Source organism: Triturus cristatus, chromosome 2_2, assembly GCF_964204655.1.
Source record: "Triturus cristatus chromosome 2_2, aTriCri1.1, whole genome shotgun sequence".
Classification (NCBI taxonomy): domain Eukaryota; kingdom Metazoa; phylum Chordata; class Amphibia; order Caudata; family Salamandridae; genus Triturus; species Triturus cristatus.
In genome coordinates this window covers 576,811,179-576,832,059 of record NC_140582.1, presented here as the reverse complement: position 1 = coordinate 576,832,059, position 20,881 = coordinate 576,811,179, and the positions used below count along the sequence as shown (strand labels likewise).

Genomic DNA, 20,881 nt, shown 5'->3' with positions numbered 1-20,881 from the left:
AGAGTGGCTCAGTGGGTGTGTGACTAGGTGCATGAGTGTCTCAATGGGTGTGTGACTGGATGTGTGTAGGTGTCCGAGTGGGTCTGGACCCACCTGCATAAGTGACTTTCTGGGTGTGTGAGTGGGTGCATTTCTGTGTGAGTGAGTCTCTGACTGAGTCTATGTCTAAGTGGGTGCATGAGTGTTTGAGTGGGTCAGTGACTAAGTGTATGTGTTTGTGAGTGGATTTGACATTTCAGAAAGACATATAACATGCCAAGTGAAGCTTGCAGTGAGAGAGCACAGACATGGTCTGCACCAGTAGCCATCACCCCTGTTGATAATGAAACAAATGTATAAAGTGGTCAGATGATTCTAGGAGTGTCCCGACGCGAATCCAAAAGAAAGCCAGATTATCTAGTGAATAACCAGGTTTTGAATCTGTACATGGTTTAGAAGGATGTGTCAGTACTTGTCTACATATCCAAGAGAGTGTAGGAGTACACCTCTATCAGTGCCATGTAAATGTTTTGGTATGACCATGTCCCGTTATTTAAAATGGTGGCCATAACATTCTATACGGGTTGCGGCCAGCCATTTAAACATTCCTGTTGGCGCTTGCTTTCGCAATTTGTCGCAAATTAGTCACAAAGGATTCGCACGCATAGATATGCAAATTTGGATTTTCTTTAATATCTCCAAAACAAATGAACTGATTTACACAAAATAACAAAATGGGCGCTCTCTAACCCTCTGTCAAACTTGGTGTAATTCCGTCCAGCAGTCCGGGCTGTAGACATGTCTAAACTCTCTATGGGAACTCAAATGGAAAAGTCACTTTTTTAATTCACTTTTTTTCTTGGCCCCTGCTTCAAGGATCACCCTGAAACTTTCCATGCACAACTAGAATCATTGGTGCACTTGTTTTGGAAAATGTTACTAAGTTTCGTCAAACGGCGCCAAAGTTATGGGTGAGTCAAAAAGCCTTTTACTATGGAAAATAGGTCCTAACCATAACTCCCTACTGTAAACTGTCAGTAGGATATATTTGTATATATATATAGATATATATATATATATATTCACTGAAAAAAACATAGGTTTCATGCACGTTGTAGTTAGGAATTGGCATTTAAAAAACCTTTGAAATTCACAGAAAAAACCATAGGTTTCAGGCACGTTATAGTTAGGAATTAGCATTTAAAAAACCTTAGAAATTCACTGAAAAAACCATAGGTGTCAGGCACGTTATAGTTAGAAATTAGCATTTAAAAAACCTCTGAAATTCACTGAAAAAAACCATAGGTTTCAGGGATGGTATAGTTAGTTGGACATTTCACTCATAGAAAACCATAGAAATCCCCCTGTTATAGTTAGTTGAGCTAACTATAACTCGCGCACCCGCAATGCACTGCTGATGCACTGCTGATGACGTCACATATTACATCATTCATGACATGGTCAGTGACATCACTGATGACATCACTGATGACATCTCAAATGACATCACTGATGACATCATCCAAGTCAAAATCTGATGCACCTTATCAGACCCTAATATAACACTTGATACACCCACTCTAAAATACAGACTATAATATTCAAAACCATGAACACACTGTTAGACCTGGCACCATTGGCGTGGGTCACCCTTCCATTTTTGTCTGTGCCTCAATGTGTTTTGTGTTAGTGTTAGCTGCTCAGGGCACTGTGCCACTGCCATCCAGTGCCACAGTGCAAGTGCTCCCTATGGTAAAATGTATTATGTGAATTGACTTCCACGTTTGGCATATTTGGTTTACTGTCAGTCCCTTGTAGAGTGCACCAGGGGTGCCAAGGGCTTGTATATCCAAATGTTGCTAGTGGGCTTGCAGCACTGATTGTGCCACCCACCGAAGCAGCGGGGTAAAATGTGTCTAGGATCTGCCACTGCAGAACCTGCGCGCGGTCTGGTACTGTCGCGCTGACTGAGCAAGTGTCCCCACTTGTCAGTCCCTAAACCTTCCCTTAACTACATGTTAGTCACCCCTCTGGTAGGCCCAAGCGCAGGGTGCATTGTAGGCATAAGGTAGGACATGCCCTGATGTGTGTGGCATGTCTTAATAGTGAATTACAGCCATTTTCGTTTTTCACTATTGAAGGCTACCTGCTCTCCGTAGGCCAGAATGGGCTGCTGGGATCGCTACACGCTGTGACCCCAGTGGACTCAGAGAGCATGGTAGAAAGTCATGTTTAGTATGCCTGAACTCGGGATAATAAAATACATCTTTTAGTAAAGGTTATTTTAATATCCTGGGTTTGCAAATGCTACTTTTAGAAAGTTAGCCTTTGCGTGCCTGACCATCTCAGTCCGCCTCTGCTGTGGGTGTGTGTTCTGCCTAGCAACAGTACAGGTGCAAAAATAACAATTGATGGACAGAATGCAGAACAATATCATACATTCACCCCAGTACAGAGATCTGGGCCTAAATCCATCGTTTTTTTGCTCACCATGCCATTCCAGTTTGAACCCAGCCATATGCAAATCAGTCTTGACCCTGTGCCCCATGGGAACAGTCCAGCCCGAATTGCCAAGCCAGGTCCTCCCTGGACTGGAAACAAGCATCCTAGGACCGGTTTCGGGCTTTCAGCCCTCGTCAGCCAGGATAGCTTGATTCCAGTGGCATGGAGAGCAAGGGACTCACGTCTGAGCATACCCTTCCCACTCGGGGTGACAAATGCAAAAATAACAATTGATGGACAGAATGCAGAACAATGTCATACATTCACCCCAGTACAGAGATCTGGGCCTAAATCCATCGTTTTTTTGCTCACCATGCCATTCCAGTTTGAACCCAGCCATATGCAAATCAGTCTTGACCCTGTGCCCCATGGGAACAGTTCAGCCCGAATTGCCAAGCCAGGTCCTCCCTGGACTGGAAACAAGCATCCTAGGACCGGTTTCGGGCTTTCAGCCCTCGTCAGCCAGGATAGCTTGATTCCAGTGGCATGGAGAGCAAGGGACTCACGTCTGAGCATACCCTTCCCACTCGGGGTGACAAATGCAAAAATAACAATTGATGGACAGAATGCAGAACAATGTCATACATTCACCCCAGTACAGAGATCTGGGGCTAAATCCATCGTTTTTTTGCTCACCATGCCATTCCAGTTTGAACCCAGCCATATGCAAATCAGTCTTGACCCTGTGCCCCATGGGAACAGTCCAGCCCGAATTGCCAATCCAGGTCCTCCCTGGACTGGAAACAAGCATCCTAGGACCGGTTTTGGGCTTTCAGCCCTCGTCAGCCAGGATAGCTTGATTCCAGTGGCATGGAGAGCAAGGGACTCACGTCTGAGCATACCCTTCCCACTCGGGGTGACAAATGCAACAATAACAATTGATGGACAGAATGCAGAACAGTAACAGTACTGGAGCAGGGCTGGGGGATTCCAGGAGACAGGTTGGCTGCCAGGTGGTGGGTAGAGAGATTACACCAGGATGGGTGGGAGGAGTACACCTTGACTCTTGAATAGACCTGTGCTCTGCCACCACAAAGCCGGCTCCGCCCCCCTGTGGAGATCGGCTGATGTCTCTGCCCTGCTGCTGAAAGGAAAGAGCAGAGTCACCAAAACAAAGTACTACAGAACTGGACTGAGCCTGGCCCAGGCCCCCTGGCGCTAAAGAACAAAAGAATCACTGTATAAAAGTAGGAGCCTGGCTCCTAAGAAATCAGATCCAGATTGAACCACGAAGGAACTCTGCCCGACTAGAAGGACCTGGAAGAAGCTGAAGGAGGAGTAACTTTCCCTGCCCTGAGGGACTGGCCTGCAGTAGGTGCCTTGCTGAGGAAGGAGAGGAAAAAGACTGAAAGAGACTTTTGCACTTTGTTTTTCAACTATCTCCAAGGGCTTGGAAGAAGAGCTTGCCCCCTGAACTGAACCCCAGGACCAGTGGGTTCACCGTGTCTCCGCTCGTCTGAGAACTCGAGCCGTGTGCTTTCTCTCGCCGGAGTGCGCTGCGCACCTTGCCACCCCTCCTAGGGCCGTGACACCCAGAAGCCTGGCCGCCTCCCCTCGCCGAGAGCCCCGCTCTACCTGAGTCGCTCTGGACCCATCGAGGCTGGCCGCCCCGCTTCGCTGTCACCTGCCTGCCACTGGAGCGTGCCTGGTGCCCTCTCGCCCTCCTGCCGGATTTCTAAGTGGGAAGTGAAATCAAGCCTCGGACGGCCGCCCGTACGTCGTAACGTATCCGGCCGCCTCGCTTCACCTCCCAGCCTGAGTCTGACCGTGCCGCCCTCCGCAGTGACCTCCCGCACAGTCCGTGTCGGAGGCCCTGGGCCGCACCTGTCTACCGAGAGCCGCCCGCTGAATTCTTGATCCGGAGACCCGCGAGGTGCAGAACCTGCATCTCCCCTGAAGACTCGTCCAAGCACATCGCACGTTCCCAGGTACAGTGAACTCTCTATCAGACTCGGGGTCCGCAACGTTCTGATTTCCCCGTATCACTGTATCCCGGGTGCACTGCGCATCATCGTGACTGGACCGACTCAACCGAGCCCTGCGAAGAGCTCGTGATCGAATAAGTTACCAAAGAAAAGAACAGTGCCTAATTATCATCTTGTGGCTTCCATTTCGCAACCGTTATTGTTGGTCTTGTACATGCCTGCGTAACCAAGAATCTTTTATATAAAGCATCCGTATTTTTGATACAACTTACGCCTGGTGTCCATTTGTGGGGGATCGTTGTGGTTTACTGTGTGTGATCATAAATGCTTAACTGACTAGCGCCCTGAAGTTTAGCCCTGACTGCTCGCGCCACACTACCTATAGGGTGAGCAGGGGTTGTTCTGAAGGGGTAATTCTCTCGCCCTGAATAGAAGAAGGGACCACTGCTTGTCACAAGTACCTACCTTGTGCCAACCAGAGGTTCCCCATTCTAACACACACCAATACCAGTTAGTACATATCCACTCACTAATTCCTAGGTCTACACACAGATCCATTCATTCACCCATACAGTCACTCATACATACAGTCAGCCATCAATACAGCATTATCATATCCAGTCACATATCTATACAGACACTCATACACCGCCTCTCATTCATAGAGTTATTCACACACCTAGTCAGTAATGGAAATAATCAATCACACTATCATTTACTCACCTGTACAGTTATACACATACCACGTCACTTATTTAAACATATACTAACACATACTTACACTCTAATACAATAACTAATACAATCACACTCTGGTCCATACAGGCACTCTCACAATCACTCACTCTCACATATAGTCATTTATACAGTCCAACACTCATATGTACTGCCTTTCACATATGGAGTTACTCACACATGTACCACTGAGGCATCCATTTACTCATCAAGACACTCATACACACACTCACCAAGCCATAAAGCCTTTCACAGATACGGACATGAACACATATACCCAGTGAATTATCCACTCACACATCTATGCACAGAGTCACACCCCCTACCCACCTACACAGACACTCAGGCACCCATACAGGTACTCAGACAAGCAAGCAATAGCTCATATAGATCCTCATTTAGTTGCTAACCAAACCATGGAACTGCTTACACACCAACTGACAACCTAAACTGTGTGAATGTCTGTATCAGTCGCCAACACATGAATTAAGCAAGACAGAATTAATCACTCACTTATACAGTCAGTCACACACCTACTTAATCATCCATCCTGACTCTTATTCACCCATTCATTCTTCAATACACCTTGGCATATATATATATATAAAACATATTTACATTTTATAGAAACACACATTCACTGGATGATGTCATCAGTGATGTCATTTGAAATGTCATCAGTGATGTCATTTGAAATGTCATCAGTGATGTCATCAGTGATGTCACTGACCATGTCATGAATGATGTAATATGTGACGTCATCAGCAGTGCATTGCAGGGGCGCGAGTTATAGTTAGCTCAACTAACTATAACAGCGGAATTTCTATGGTTTTCTATGAGTGAAATGTCCAACTAACTATAACATCCCTGAAACCTATGGTTTTTTCAGTGATTTTCAAAGGTTTTTTAAATGCTAATTTCTAACTATAACGTGCCTGAAACCTATGGCTCACGAATGGGTTGGATACTTAGCAAACATAAAAACAATGACGGATGCTAGTTTTCTGGTGTGATCAAGGGCACAGCGTGCTCGAAACACGTCACAGAGGGAAAGAACAATAAACATTTTCCTGCCTCAGCCGTTTGGGTCCGTCTCTCTCTTTTTCGCCACGAAGGAAGTTTGGAGAGTTTGCTTTGAAGAAGTAATTCACGGAAGCTGGTTGTCTCCGGTGACGGAACCCCCTCCCCACAAGTTGGTTACCGCCTACAACCACAGTTACAGGATTCCGGAGAGGAGTATTTTGCGGTAGCCCCCTACAGCAGCTGGATATTTGCAGAAGCCAGACGGAGATCGACGACGACAGGGTTGGAGGACCTGTTGAAGGCGTAATCCGGTGGTGAGTGAAAGACAGTACTGCACGTAGGAGGGGTGGTGATGGCTTGGAGGCAGAGGTGGAGAACGGCAGACGCCGACTCCAGTATACATTCTTACCCGCTCTGAGAAAATGTTAGCCAATACAGTAAAAGAATGGGAAGCTGCAGCAGAAGAATTATTTAGCAATCGGCCTAAAGCAAGTACGAGCAAAGAAGGCTCGCAGGGCAGTCACAGCAATATTAATCAAGATGTCAAACAGTTATTAAAGACACTCTAAAAGAAAATGAAAAATTAAATCACCAAATGGTGGGAGCACAAATCACTCACCAAATACGAAGAGGTGGGAAGAGTCCCCCGGGGGCTTAGGATCCTTTTGGCGCCAAGTTTTGATGAGCCCAACCCAGCCATGCTTAAAGAATGGGGGGAGAGCAACTTGATGGTGTCCATGAATATAGTAAAAATCTTTATAAAGTACGCAGTGATTGATCGTCAAACTTTATTAGATGAAATCAACAAAATAAATGAAGAACTTGACAAATCAGAACAGAAAGATTTTATAACTAAATCCCGTAGTGAAATAGGTGAGCGATTGAGTAAACATGAAGATAGAATAAAATTACGCAAAGAGCATAAGTTTGCCCGCGATCAAGGGGACTATGACCTGGGGCAAATATACACCTTTTCACGGAAGTTTGAACATGCAAAGAAGATAAAATTTAAGGATAAAAGATCAAATAGAAGTATTAACGCAACACAACAACAAAGCCACACATTGCAAGCATTAGAAACCGAAGCAGATACGGAATCACTGACGAGCACATCGGGCTCAGAATACAGCAATTGTGAAGGGATCAACCCTAAAATTGTGTTAAGTTTGGGTGAAGAGATTGATTTTTTAGTGGAAGACCGACGACAGACTCTCCTTCCGAGGAATCGAAACAATCAAACAGAAAAAAGAGAAATGCAAGGAGGAGAGCAAGGCGAAAAAAGCAACAACAAAAAAACGCAACCAAAAAAAAAGCAACAATGGCCCAGGAAGCAGCGCTAAATGATCTGACTATCACTAACCTGTCCAATATCACCCTCACGCAAGCGGAGAAACAGCTTCTTTCTTAAGGACTTATTTATTGTCCAGAGAGCACGTTCAACTACGCGAGTACCAAGATTGACATATTCTGTTTTGTAAGGAAATTAAAACTTAAAAAATTCTTTATAATCAAAGCGGGTAATGTGGATCTCAATGTACCCCCCGAGGATAACATTAATACTGACAAACCACCTACACTCCTAGCATCGGATGCACAGACTCTTTTAACCCTTCATGATCTGGGCACATCCACGAATGACTCGCAACAGGTAAATGATACAGGTGAAGTTACTACTCAGAATAGTCTACAAAGAATTGACATTCCACAGAAGGGAGCAGGAGAAAGTCCATTTAAACAAAAGAGCACCTTCATTCCTATCATGCCGAATGACGGCATAGATATTTTTCACGAGTGTAGGACAGAGGGTTTGAAAAAACTGAATCGTACAACCAATAAGAATAACAGTCATAAAAAAAGTTACAATGAAGTGCAATATGTGAAACTTATGAAAAAACTGGGTGACAACCAAGAAATAATAATCAATAAATCAGACAAGGGAGGCAATATTGTCTTATGGCCTGAAAAAGATTACTTCCTGGAAGCCATGAGACAACTGAACAACGAGGAATGCTACAAGAGATCGAATTTGAAAAAATATAAAAAGGCCAAAGAGGGTTTGAAAAAACAACTTTTTCAATATAAAAGAGAGGGATTGATTTCAGCAACAGAATTCAACTTTCTACATATTGAATGTCCAGTCATTCCTATCATGTACCTAATCCCCAAAGTGCACAGAATGGTCTCTCCAACACCAGGCAGACCCAATATTTCTGCTATAAATAGTGTCAGCGAACACGTTTCACAACATGTTGACTACTATTTACAGGATTTTGTCAAGAACCTACCAAGTTATGTTAAAGATACAGGAGACTTCTTGAACAAATTGAACAACATAAAATGGGAAGATGGCTTGAATTTAATAACACTTGACATCGAGTCGCTTTATACAAGCATTAACCATGAAAGTTGACTCAATGCTGTCAAGTTTTATTTTTAGAAAAGAGACCATGTGACTATTATGGGCACAACAAAATATTATGTGATTTAATTTCTTGGTGTCTGAATAACAATTTTTTCATGCTTGGAAAAGAGACCCTAAAACAAACAAGGGGTATGGCTATGGGATCCTGTTCTCCCCCAGCTATGCTTGTTTGCATGTAGGCTGGTGCGAGGAATAGGTCCTGACAAAAGTGCGAAATGTGCATCATGCACGTCACTGGCTACGTTATATAGATGATGTTTTCATTGTGTGGGATCGGGGTGAGGAAGGCGCTCAAGAGTTGTGAGATCTTGAAACGATAATTCCAGCAACCTCAACTTTACATCTAATATAAGTAGTAACAGAATTGACGTTTTAGATGTACAAATTGCAGTTAATAACCACAGATTAGAAACATCACTATTTAGAAAAGCCACAGCCGGTAATAGCATATTGCATGCCAGTAGCGGACACCCTAAACACCTCATAGACAGTATACCATATGGCGAGCTACTCAGACTCAAACGCATCTGCAGTAGATCTTAAGAGTTTGACAGATGCACACAAGAAATTCTATTAAGACTGAGAGAGAGAGGCTACAGTGAAACAGTCCTCACCAAGGCAGTGAGAAAAGCACAAGAGATGCCAAGAGAGTCTTTATAACTCTCGAAGGATGAGATGGGGGGCAACCCAAATGAGGAAGATAGTCCCCGCCTCATTATGACTTACAGTAAACAAGAAAGGAAAATTAAGTTGATTATCAGAAAAAATTGGCCTATAGTCCTAACTGATGGGGTGCTAGGCAGCAGTCTTCCTGAGTTACCGGTAATAACATACAGAAAACCGAGATCAATGAGGAGCCAACTAGTGAAAATGAGCCCAGAATTGAGCATAGTCAACACATGGCTTAAACCAAGGCTAGGCTTCCATAAATGTTCTTCTTGCAGAGCTTGCAAGTTCGGCATCAGCACCACTCATTACAGTACTCCATTCTCGGATATGAGTGTGGCCATCAAAGGTAGCTATTGCTGCAGAACTGAGTATGCTGTATATGTTCTGGCATGCACCCGTGGCCTGCGTGACGTGGGGAGCACGAGGCTACAGGTGCATGTCAGAATTTTGCAGCATCTCAGGGCGATCGTTAATAACGATAATGCATACCCGGTCGCTAGACATTTCAAAGCCGCACATAACAATGAACTGAAGTGTCTTTCTTATTACGTGATCAATGCGGTTGCCCCACTAAGAAGGGGCGGCAACAGGGAAAAACTGCTAAGAAAATTAGAGACACGTATGATTTTGGAATTAGACAGCATTGCACCAAATGAACACTACCGAAGATATGTACAATTATTTATGAGCATTATGAACTAGGCTGTTCTTTTTGCTGCTTGAGTCATGTTGTTTTAACGTTCTGATATTTGCAGACTCTAATTATGGTGAGATTCGGAGGGTTTATGCATCTGATGCACATGTATATATGAGAGTGAATATTTATTTTGGGATTTCTTAGTAAATGTGTATTTGATAGATTTTTAGACACACTTTTTAATATTGTCTAGAGCGAATTCCCGTTTTTAGCCAATATTACTTTCACAGTATGGTGTTTTAATAGAATTCTAGGTTAGATTTTTGCAAGTCCAAGGTTTTTTTATAATATTTATAAACACAATTTATTAAGATATTTTTGGAGCACTAAGCACTTTAATATTACCACATGCTTACATATGAGACTTTATACAGACATTTTGTTTAAACAACAACTCGACCAAGGTTTGAGTTGCAAGCTAGTTGACAATGTACCTAAATGCATTTATGCAGACAAATATTTTTTTATATGTATTTATTTATATTCATGTATATTCATGTTCTAAAGTGGATTAGCAAGGGACATACTTTGATATAGCAATGGATATTTAGCTTTAACAAACTCAAACACAATGTTTCTGTAATGCCAGAGACCCATATTTTTGCAAATTTGCACATATTATGATGTTTTGCACAATGATTTTATACATATTTAATAATTTATCTATTTTTTTATGGATTTATTTATGTATTTGGGTTTGCAATTCGTTTCACAATGATAATAGAACATGTAATATATTCAATATTTATTTATATATATATATATTTTTTTTTTGCATTGTCACTTTAATATCAAGCATTTATGCTGTTTATAATTCGTAACTAGTCTTGCTATTTTTAGCATTGTTTCACAAGGTTGATATAATTTACATACCTGTGTACGAAATATTTTTTCTATGTTTATGCAAGTGGTCATGTGACTCATGAATGGGTTGGACACTTAGCAAACATAAAAACAATGGCGGACGCTAGTTTTCTGGTGTGATCTAGGGCACAGCGTGCTCGAAACACGTCGCAGAGGGAAAGAACAATAAACATTTTCCTGCCTCAGCCATTTGGGTCCTTCTCTCTCTTTTTCGCCACAAAGGAAGTTTGTAGAGTTTGCTTTGAATATATATATATATATATATATAGAGAGATAGATAGATAGATAGATAGATAGATAGATAGATAGATAGATAGATAGATAGATAGATAGATAGATAGATAGATAGATAGATAGATAGATAGATAGATAGATATAGATATAGATATATATAGAAATATATAACATTTGTATGGGCTGTGTCCTGACTTCACACAAAAGGCTCGTTTACCCCCTTCTGTATGTCTTTAGCCAGAGCTGGGTTGAAAGGGGGTGTTCTAAGTTTCTTTTGAAGTTACCTCCACATCAAATACATTTTGAGTATAGGGACAGGGGCTCTGACCCGATGGTTTTAGACACTGTGTGGGACTTGTACCCAGACTCTGCTGACTCTACATAGTGCACATTGCTAGGGACTGTTGTGCTGCCAGGAGGAACAGCCATTGGGACTGCTTGCTTTGTTGTGTTGAACTGCCCGCCTGTTAAGCTGCTGGAAGAGACTGCCACTTTGAAAGTTACCTTTGTATACTGGCCTGCTGCCTGACCTGTCCAGGGACTGGGTGCCTTGTTCCCCTCTGTTCTTGCTATCCTAAGATTACTGGTATCTTGTGAAACATTCTCCTGTTTAGTAGGATTAGCACAAGTTGGTTTATTTGCCCAGAACCAGCGCACAGTGAGAGCTTGCTTCTTTGGCCCCGATCAATGTTTATGGCCTCTGCGAGCTGCACAGCTGGGTTTTCCTTGCTTTGTGTAACCTGAAGCACAGTTGCATTGAAAGAAGCTAGAAAGTATCATCACCGCATTGCCTGGGTGATCCTGCAGTGTCAGCAGTATGCCCGTGTAAAATCAATTAGAGAGACTGGTTCCGCAAATGGCATTCATGATCAGCATGTCCCTGCTAAGCGGCACGCCGCCGTTCTCAACATGCTGTCTCGCAGCAGAGAAGTTCCCGAAGCAGCCGTATCAGCTGCTCAGCATGCATCCCTGGGGGGACAGTTACCACCGGCACCATCAAATGCAACTCTGAAGTGAGGCTGCATCAACGCCAGTGGGTGTCACCACACCACCTTTCCAACGGAAGAGCCTCAGACGGGCTCCACCTACAAAGAAAGGGACAACTCTGGCGGTGCTGTAGAGGAAGCAGATGTACTGCATGCTCGAGGGCTGTTGCCTTAGGTTTCTTCACACACGTGGGACTCAGCAAGGTCTCCCCACTTTTATCTTCAGTGTGTGGCCCCATGTTTGTTCATAACTTGGGGGCTCTGATAAACTGAATCATTGAGCAGGACTGGGTGACAATCTTCAATGGAGGTCCCAATCTTGCGGATTCTGATTTGTATTACAATAGTCACTGTAGTAGGTGTGCAGGTGTTCCTCTAACCTATAGTTTGTGCTCACATTACCACCAAACATGTGCTAGAGGTGCAGGTGCACTGAGTCTATTTGTTTATTATGGTATTTTGTAACTCAGGTATTACTGATGATATTTGATGACGATCATTGTTGATTTATGAACTACAGGGATGCTTGGTGATTCATGTGTTTTCTCTCTCTAACCTAACTGCTGCATTTCATGCTATGATGTTATGAACAGACTCCAGATACCACCGCCCTCTCCACCACTAACAACCAACCCACCATCACCACCTGGAAACCTGCTACAACTGAAGACACCGCCACGACCATGAAGAACACCCACTCAGGAGCCCCCACGGACCCCTGCCCGCCGCACATCTACCATAGAGCCACCGCCGCCATAGCACCCGAACTAGGCCAGACCATTAACGCCTCCTTTGAATCTGTCATCTTCCCCGATGACTAGAAGCGGGCAGAGGTCAAGCCTCTCCTCAAGAAATCCTCGGTCTACCCGACGGACCTGAAAAACTACCGGCCCATCTCTCTCCCTCCCTTCGCAGCCAAAGTCACAGAGAGATAAGTCAACGACCAGCTGACCACCTTCATCGAAGAGAACGCAATCCTCCACTCCTCCCAATCTGGATTTCGCAGCAACCACAGCACCGAGACCGCCCTCCTCACTGCCACCGATGACATCCGCATGCTACTCAACCAGGGCCACACTGCGGCCCTCATCCAATTAGACCTCTCTACAGTCTTCAACACCATCTCACATCGCCTCTCGCAGCCAGACTCCATGATGCCGGTATACAAGGAACCGCCCTCGACTGGATCCGCTCCTTTCTCTAAGGCAGAACCCAAAGGATCAGACTCCCACCTCTCTGAATCCACAGAGATGAACTGTGGAGTACCACAAGGATCCTCTCTCAGCCCCACGCTCTTCAACAGCTACATGGCCCCCCTCACCACCATCGGCAGACAGCATGGGCTCAGCATAGTATCCTACACTGACGACATCCAGCTCATCCTCTCTCTCACGAAGAATCCCGAAGACACCAGACTCCGCTTCCAGGAAGGAATGAAGGACGTCGCAGCCTGGATGAACAACAGATGCCTAGAGCTCAACTCAGAGCAAACAGAGGTCCTCATCCTCGAACCCTTCTCCACCGCCTGGGACAACACCTGGTGGCCTCCCACCCTCAAAAGCCCACCCCCCCCATCGGACCACACATAAAACCTCAAAATCATCCTAGACTGCTCCCTCACCATGACCCGCCAGATCAACACCGTCGCCTCCACCTGCTTCAACTCCCTCCTCATCCTCCGTAAGACCTTCAAGTGGATGCCCCCCGAATGCAGAAAGACTGTCACCCACACACTCATAATCAGCAGACTAGGACTACGGCAACACCCTCTATGCCGGAATCAACAGAAACCTGCTACACAAGCTCCAAACCATCCAGAACACCTTAGCTAGACTCATCCTCGGAACCCCACAACACAAGCACATGACCCAGCACCTACGAGATCTCCACTGGCTCAACGTCAAGAAGAGAGTAACAAACTAACTAACTACAAATCCCTCCACAACGTTGCTGTAATCCTATTATGCTGGAGCTTAGGGCTTGATTGACAGTTCTGTGAGTGTTGGTTGGGAGTGATTTAAAAATCTTCCTTAACATCTTGAGTGTGTGGAAGCAGAATGTGAAGACCGTTCACTTAGTTGGAAATTGTGAGTTGGCTGTTGACTATTCTAAGGTTATTGGCATAGGTAGCTGGAAGGGAGTGGCTCTGAGTTCACCAGGGCACTAGATGGAGTCCCACAGTGAGGTGTTTCTATCGAAGTTTACAAATTCCAACATTGCTGAGAAAATTGGTGCATGGTCTTGAAGGATGTTAGATGAGAGTATGCATAGAGTGTAGTTGACGCTGACGTAAAGTTTGAAGGTCAGGTACATCATGCAGGTGAAGGCTCTTTTGGGACGGTGGAGCAGTGGATGGATTCTTAGTAGATGATATTGATACTGCCATGTCTGATGATTTTATGTCTGGAAGGCATTGCTGCAGCGATGGCAGGGGTCAAAGAGGGGGACAGCCAGGCTTTGATAAGGAAGATCGCATCCGTTGAGCTGTCAGCAGGTCTAAATCTCAGTGATGTGTTTCATGAGGGAGCGAGTTTACAGGGGAATGCAGGATACAAAGGAATGCAGTGTGGCAGGAGTCAGGTGTGTGCAGTTGAGAGTATGATAAGTATTGAGTGAGTGTTGGTGATAAGGGCATAGACGGTCATAGCGGGATAGCAGTGGGTGTCAGGAGGACAAGGGGTTCCATGCATGGGGGACACAGACAAACACAGATGGTCTTGACTTTGGCATGCTTTTGGTGTGGCATACCTTCTATGCATGGAAGGAGGGAGGAGAACTGGGTGATGAGCGCAGTGGGGAGGGAGGGCTTGTGGAGGGAGAGCATGAGAGTGCAGCAAGAAAAGTAGGATGGCTGCAGTGGTGAGGGCACCACAAGAGGTCAGGTTCAATGGGGAAGAAGCAATATGTGGCAAAAACAGGATAAAACACAGCCACATATTAAAAATGCTAGAAATAAAGGCACATAGAAAAAGGGAAACAAGAGAGAGAGTGTAAGGGTGGGAAACAGTGGCAAAAAGAGTGAACAATGGCACATATAAAATTAAAGGAAAGCAAACAGAGGGATTAAGAGCGCTTTCCATTGAAAAAACTGTGGTAAGGGGGGATAAATTGTACAAATGAAAGCAAAAGAAAACATACAGAGGCAAAAAGTTAAAAAGGTGCTAGAGAGAGGGAAAACCAGAGACAGGGTGAAGCATGAGAGAAAGGGTGAAGAGAGAGCTAGTGACAGCAGAGAGAAACCGCAGGAAAACAAAACTGGGAGCCGCAGATGATACCAGGGCTGGGCCCACAAGTACTGGGCCTGGTCAGAGGACACAGTGCAGGTAAGTCTAAGGTGCAGGGAAGTCTGTGTAGGGTCAGGTAGTCGTTACTGGATTTACTAACCAATAAATGCATTTTTGTTGTTGTAGGTCCTCACTTTCTACTTGGGGCTATAGAGCTAAAGAAAGCCTTTAATGGCCAGTATGGCCATGCTATGGTGAATTATAAGTGTGAGTTATAAGGCTATATTATACAGAGTCATTCAATTATCTATGCTTTTTCAACAGCAGATATGCTTAATAACTTTGACTGTAGTGCATACTTTGTCAGCACTATAATGTAGCTTGGGTTCAACGATCTGTTTTAATTTTCCTCAGTATGGAAACCACTTTTTCCCATCTTTATTATTCATCAGTGATCATTAGTATCTTCCTCGTACTTACTTGTCTAAGAAACGAGCAAAGAAATGAGTGAGGTGAAGAGAGCACACAAATGCCCATCTGAGAAACCAGGATAGATCAATATAAGAATCTAGTATAAAGTGAGTTGACAAAGAAATGGGAAGAACCGAAGGATTGGGAGGAGAGGAGACGAAAACATTTTTTTTTAATGAAATAGAATCGGAGGGTGTTAGGCACAGAAAAAAGGAGGCACTCAAATAGTGAACCTACATTGGACACCTTTTACTACTTCCCTGCACCTAACCCCCTGCTGCATTTAGCCAATCCCCCACCCGACTGGAAAAGAACAGGGGAAAAGGACATGGGGGAGGTAGCAAGCTAACCACAGAGACCAGGCAGGCATGGGTAGGGATACCCAGCTGACCACAGATGGCAGGCCAGCATGGGCAGGGGAAGCACAACAGACCACCGAGGGCAGGAGGGGCAAAGGTAGCACAATGGATCTAGGAGGGCAGCAGGGAGTGGGAAAGGGTATGAGCACCAAAATGACCACTGAGGTAAGGCAGCAGGGTCAGTGGTAGCAGAGTGGACCACAAGGTATGAGGTAGGGGATCAGCCATAGAGAATGGAGGGCAGTTAGGATGTGGGCAGTGGTAGGGTCAGCAAGCTGATCAGGGAAGATAGGTTAGAATGAGCAGCGGCAGCACTGTGACCATGGAGGGCAGGGTCAATAGTGCCAGCAATCTGACCAAGGATGAAAGGTGCCAGGTACAGTGGCAGTACAACAAGCCACAGGGGGAAGGAGGGAGGCAGGGGCATGCACATGGAGAACAGATGGTAGGCTGGAATGGACAGGGGCAGCAAGCTGAGCATGGTGGGCAGGAGAGATGGGCAGGGACACTTGCATGAAAAACGTAGGATAGATGAAGAAGAGAGGGGCAGCAAGCTGACCTGGGAAGGCAGGTACCAGGGTCAATTGCAACAAAATGGACCACAGAGGGCAGGAGGGAAGGAGCAGAGGCATGCACACAAAAAACAGATGCCAGGGGAAGTGGGCCAGGTGCAGGGGCAGCAAGCTGCCCAGGGGAAAAGTTGACAGGGGCAGTAGCAGCAAAGTGGACCATGGAGGTCAGAAGGGAGAGGGCATGGGTACACACACAAAGAACAGAGGGCAGACAGAAGGTGGCCAGGGGCAGCAAGTTGTCCATAGAGAGCAGGCTGGAAAAGGCAGGGGCAGCAAGTTTATCACAGAGAGCAGTAGGGAGGAAGCAGGGGCATGCATCTGGAGAACTGAGGGCAGGGAAAAGGGGGCAGAAGCAGCAGGCTGACCAGGAATGGCAAGCCCCAGTGACAGTGGCATCACACTGGACCACAAGAGCAAGAGGGAGGGGGCAGGTGCATCGATGCAGACAATGGAAGGCAAGGTTGATGAGTGCAGCTTCAAGGGCAGTCAGCTGACTAGGGAGGGCAGGCAGCAGAGGCAGTTGCTAGACCAAGGACCACAGGGGGCAGGGGCAAGCACATGGAGAACGGAGTGTAGAATGGGCCATGGACAGCAAGCAGTCCAGGAAAGACAGGCACCAGATGCAGGAGTGAGGGGGCAAGGGCATGTACAGACAGAACAGAGGGCAGGCGAAAGGTGGGCAAGTGCAGAAATCTGACCACAGAGAGCAAGGTGGAATGGCCATGGGCAGCAAGTTGAACACAGAGGGCAAGAGGGAGGGGGCAGGGGGTATGCACATGGAAAATGGAGGGCTAGTGGAAGGGGAGCAGTGGTAGCAAGCCGACCTTGGGGGGCATGTGGCAGGGACAGCACAACAGACCACTAAGGGCATGAAGGATGGGCAATGGTATGCACATGGAGAACAGAGGGAAGGAAGAGGGGCAAGGGGCAGTAGCAGCAAGATGGCCTGGGAAGGCAGACACCAGGAAAGTTGCCTTAGGACACCTGCATTATCATTTGACCGAAGCAACATCACAGACAAACTACCTGTCTGTCCTTGGAGCAGGTCATGCCAAGTGGGCACCAGACGCTTGGAGCCAAAAGCCAGAGATCCACAGGGCTCACCTCCACCTCATCAGTAAGTGAAAAACAATAAGAGTAGTGGTATTTCACCAGTAGCCTTGGGTCCCCTTCTTATCCTACACCTCTCATATCTCTTCACAGTTCTAGACTAGATTAAACTGCAACAGGAACTTCTTTCCCTTTTGATTCTGCAATTCCCCGTTCCTTGGCTATGTTTTTGCAAGATAGTAGGCAGGGACAGTTGAAATCTCTTTAATCCATTCATGAGTTTCACTAATTACATGATGAGGCATTTGGCAACCTTAAGGGAGTCATTCTTTCTCCTACCATTTGCCTGCATTTCATTGAATTTATTCACTTTAACATTCAGAGCACTGGGCAGAAATTATATTGTGTCAACGTCCTCCTCCAGCCTTCATGATGCTTTGTTTTAATTAAACAGTCATCGTCCCCTGGTCTCCACCAGTTCTAGTCAGGCATTGGCCAAGGCAGAACGTTGCCCACAACCCTGACAGAAGCATGGGGAGAGCCAACCACTGCAGCTGGGCCAATCCACAGGAAGGGCCTAGTTCACTTCCAGAGTCGCTACAACCCTGGAGGATGATGCCTCGTCCAGTCATGATGTACGCTCAGCCCTGTTTCAATCCCCAGCCTGATGACCTAGCAATTAGAGCCAATCCTTATTCCAAAGATACAGATCTTATTGCCAACTTTTCTTACCTATTTTGCTCCAGCATGATAGAGTCTGTTCACCTTGGAGACCTGCTGAGGATATGGGTATGGCCCAGTTTGAGATTTAAACCATCTCCCCTGAATTTTCAGGGACCAGTGGGAGCTCACCGGATGCTGCCAGGACCACGAAACCTTCCAAGGGTCAGACCCCTCTCTTGGGGAAAACTCATTCCATGGTGCCCAGGCCTTCAATGTAGAAAAGAGGACTCTTCCCTGGCTCCAACCAGCTTTTCCGTGATCATTTGTGCTATCACACTAACCATCGCAATGGCACCCGTCTCTGTGCTTGGGGTTCAAGCATCTGAACCTGACTCCATTTTGATAGGCAGAGAGCACTGGAGACCATTGTCCATCTCTTCCAAATGGCACTCACCCATATTTTAGAACTGACTAACCCCTGTTCAACTGCTGTTCACATGGAAGCCCTCTCTACTTCAGCCAACAAAGTTCTTGTTTAAATATTTGCTACTACCACCAAGATTTCCAACTGTGGCGGCTCCACCTGGGCCCTCGGCGCAGGCGTCCGTGTATACCCCGGTGGCCCAGCTACCCATTGTGGCTTAGCTCCCACACCGTGCAGACAGGCGATGACCGTTTATGGGACTGGTGCTCCTATGCCATCCATTTTCAGGGCAACTTGATGCGGAAGGTGAGTTGATACACACCCCTTAGCAGATTCCGACTTCCACCGTCTGGCTGTCTGTATAAACCAGCAACTTTGTTGGGGACTGGTGAGTGACGGGAGCCTCAGTTCATCCTACAGCACCAGTTCTGCTTACCCAAATTGGCCTACTAGGAACTGACATTCTGTGTCCAGCTCCAACGCCAGTGAGCTGGACTTCTTACCCATTTAACTTTTGAGTATAGGTTGACATTGTTCTGTCCTCCAGACCTCCAATCATTTGTTTTACCAGATAAAACTGGGGTTCCCGAGCACCACCCATCCTGAGGGAAACTTTGGAGAGAACCATGTAGAAAGTTATTTTCTACATTATCTTATAGTACTTGTAAGCTATAGGTTTCATGTTCATATTTATCCTTAACTACGTTACTCCACCTGTTTTGCGCTGCATTCCTAAGCAACAAAACTTTGAGAAGATCCAATTCCGGCACAAAGGGGGCCGCCACTGTGGGATGTGCCTTCATAAAAATGACTTGGGCCCAAGATCGACGCCGGGGAGTTGGCCTTCTGTACACCACATTTCCCACACCTGCCGCCACGTAGGGATTTGGTGCTGGGCTCTTCCCTCTTCACTTGCCATTTATGAAGTAATCCTAGTTAGTTATTTTCTTCCACTTCGTAATATGGTTACATTTAACAGGTTGCCATGTCTGTTTGAGTATGTAATCAGATGCTAAAGTATAGGGTAGCTAGACCAAATCCCTGGGCTGCCAAAGTTGGGGCCTCTCTTGCACTGGGTGATCATGGCAGCACATCTTTCTTAGATCCGAAACCGAAGTCCACATGGCCAAAATGGAAACTAGACCTGTGGGCAGGCAGGATGCCTTCCCATCCCCAGCCACAGAAGTGGGCTCCCGAGGTGGTGCACACTGCAGCTGTGGGACACCACAGACAGCTACTCACAGCCAGGTATCCTTCGTTTTATAGGCCAGGGGAAGACCAGACACCCACCTGCCCCACCAAGGGGGGGAAGACCAGACGTGCCGGTGGCATACCTCTGTGGTTGGAAGAGTGGGGAGACCTGTAATGGGTGTTCAGAGGTCCGTCCTTTGGAGGACAAAGGAAGCAGAGTGAGGTGCAATTTTATTCCAGTAGCAAACTGATCAAGGAACCCCTGTCTAGGCATATCTATCTCACTTGGCCGTCTAACTAAGAAAAGCACAAAATGATGCTTAGAATACTTGAATTAACCTCAGACATTTGTAATTACTCAGGCTGCATTTCAGTTAATTGTTTTTGTTCAAGGTGTCACTCTTGACAGAGACCAATTATATGCAATTTAGACCATGTCCTTTCTCCAGTAGAAAGAATTAAGCCTGAACTGTCTGAGAAGGACCCCTCTGCATGGTTAAACAAGCAACCCTCGGCCAGTTTAAGACTTTTGGGCCTCATCCGTAAGAGGCAGTTTGAGTCAAATGGCGAAATAAGTATGGAACCAAAATCTGATCACACCCATCGCAGTTTAGATGTCTCATTTAGGAATTCGGATTTACAGTTTTTACAGTTTTAAAAAACAGAGTAACTATTTATAAAGTGAAGTTATCCAAGATAAAGTATTCAATAAACATTAGCTTTTTGAATAGCAATGACTTTTATCAAGTTTTACAAGTATCACCATTTTGATTTCATGTGTTGGCAGCTCTTCAAGCCTTTGAGTGATGAGATACAGTAGGAGTATACACATTCTTGCTCGTTATTGAGAAAATAAGCAGTTACTCACAGAGTATGTGTTGAGCTCATAGC

General features: G+C 45.6%; 1 pseudogene; it reads right to left on the bottom strand.

Moving 5' to 3' along the window:
* Positions 1 to 18,460: 18,460 nt before the first annotated feature.
* On the bottom strand, positions 18,461 to 19,779 carry LOC146862530 (28S ribosomal RNA; annotated as a pseudogene).
* Positions 19,780 to 20,881: the final 1,102 nt, after the last annotated feature.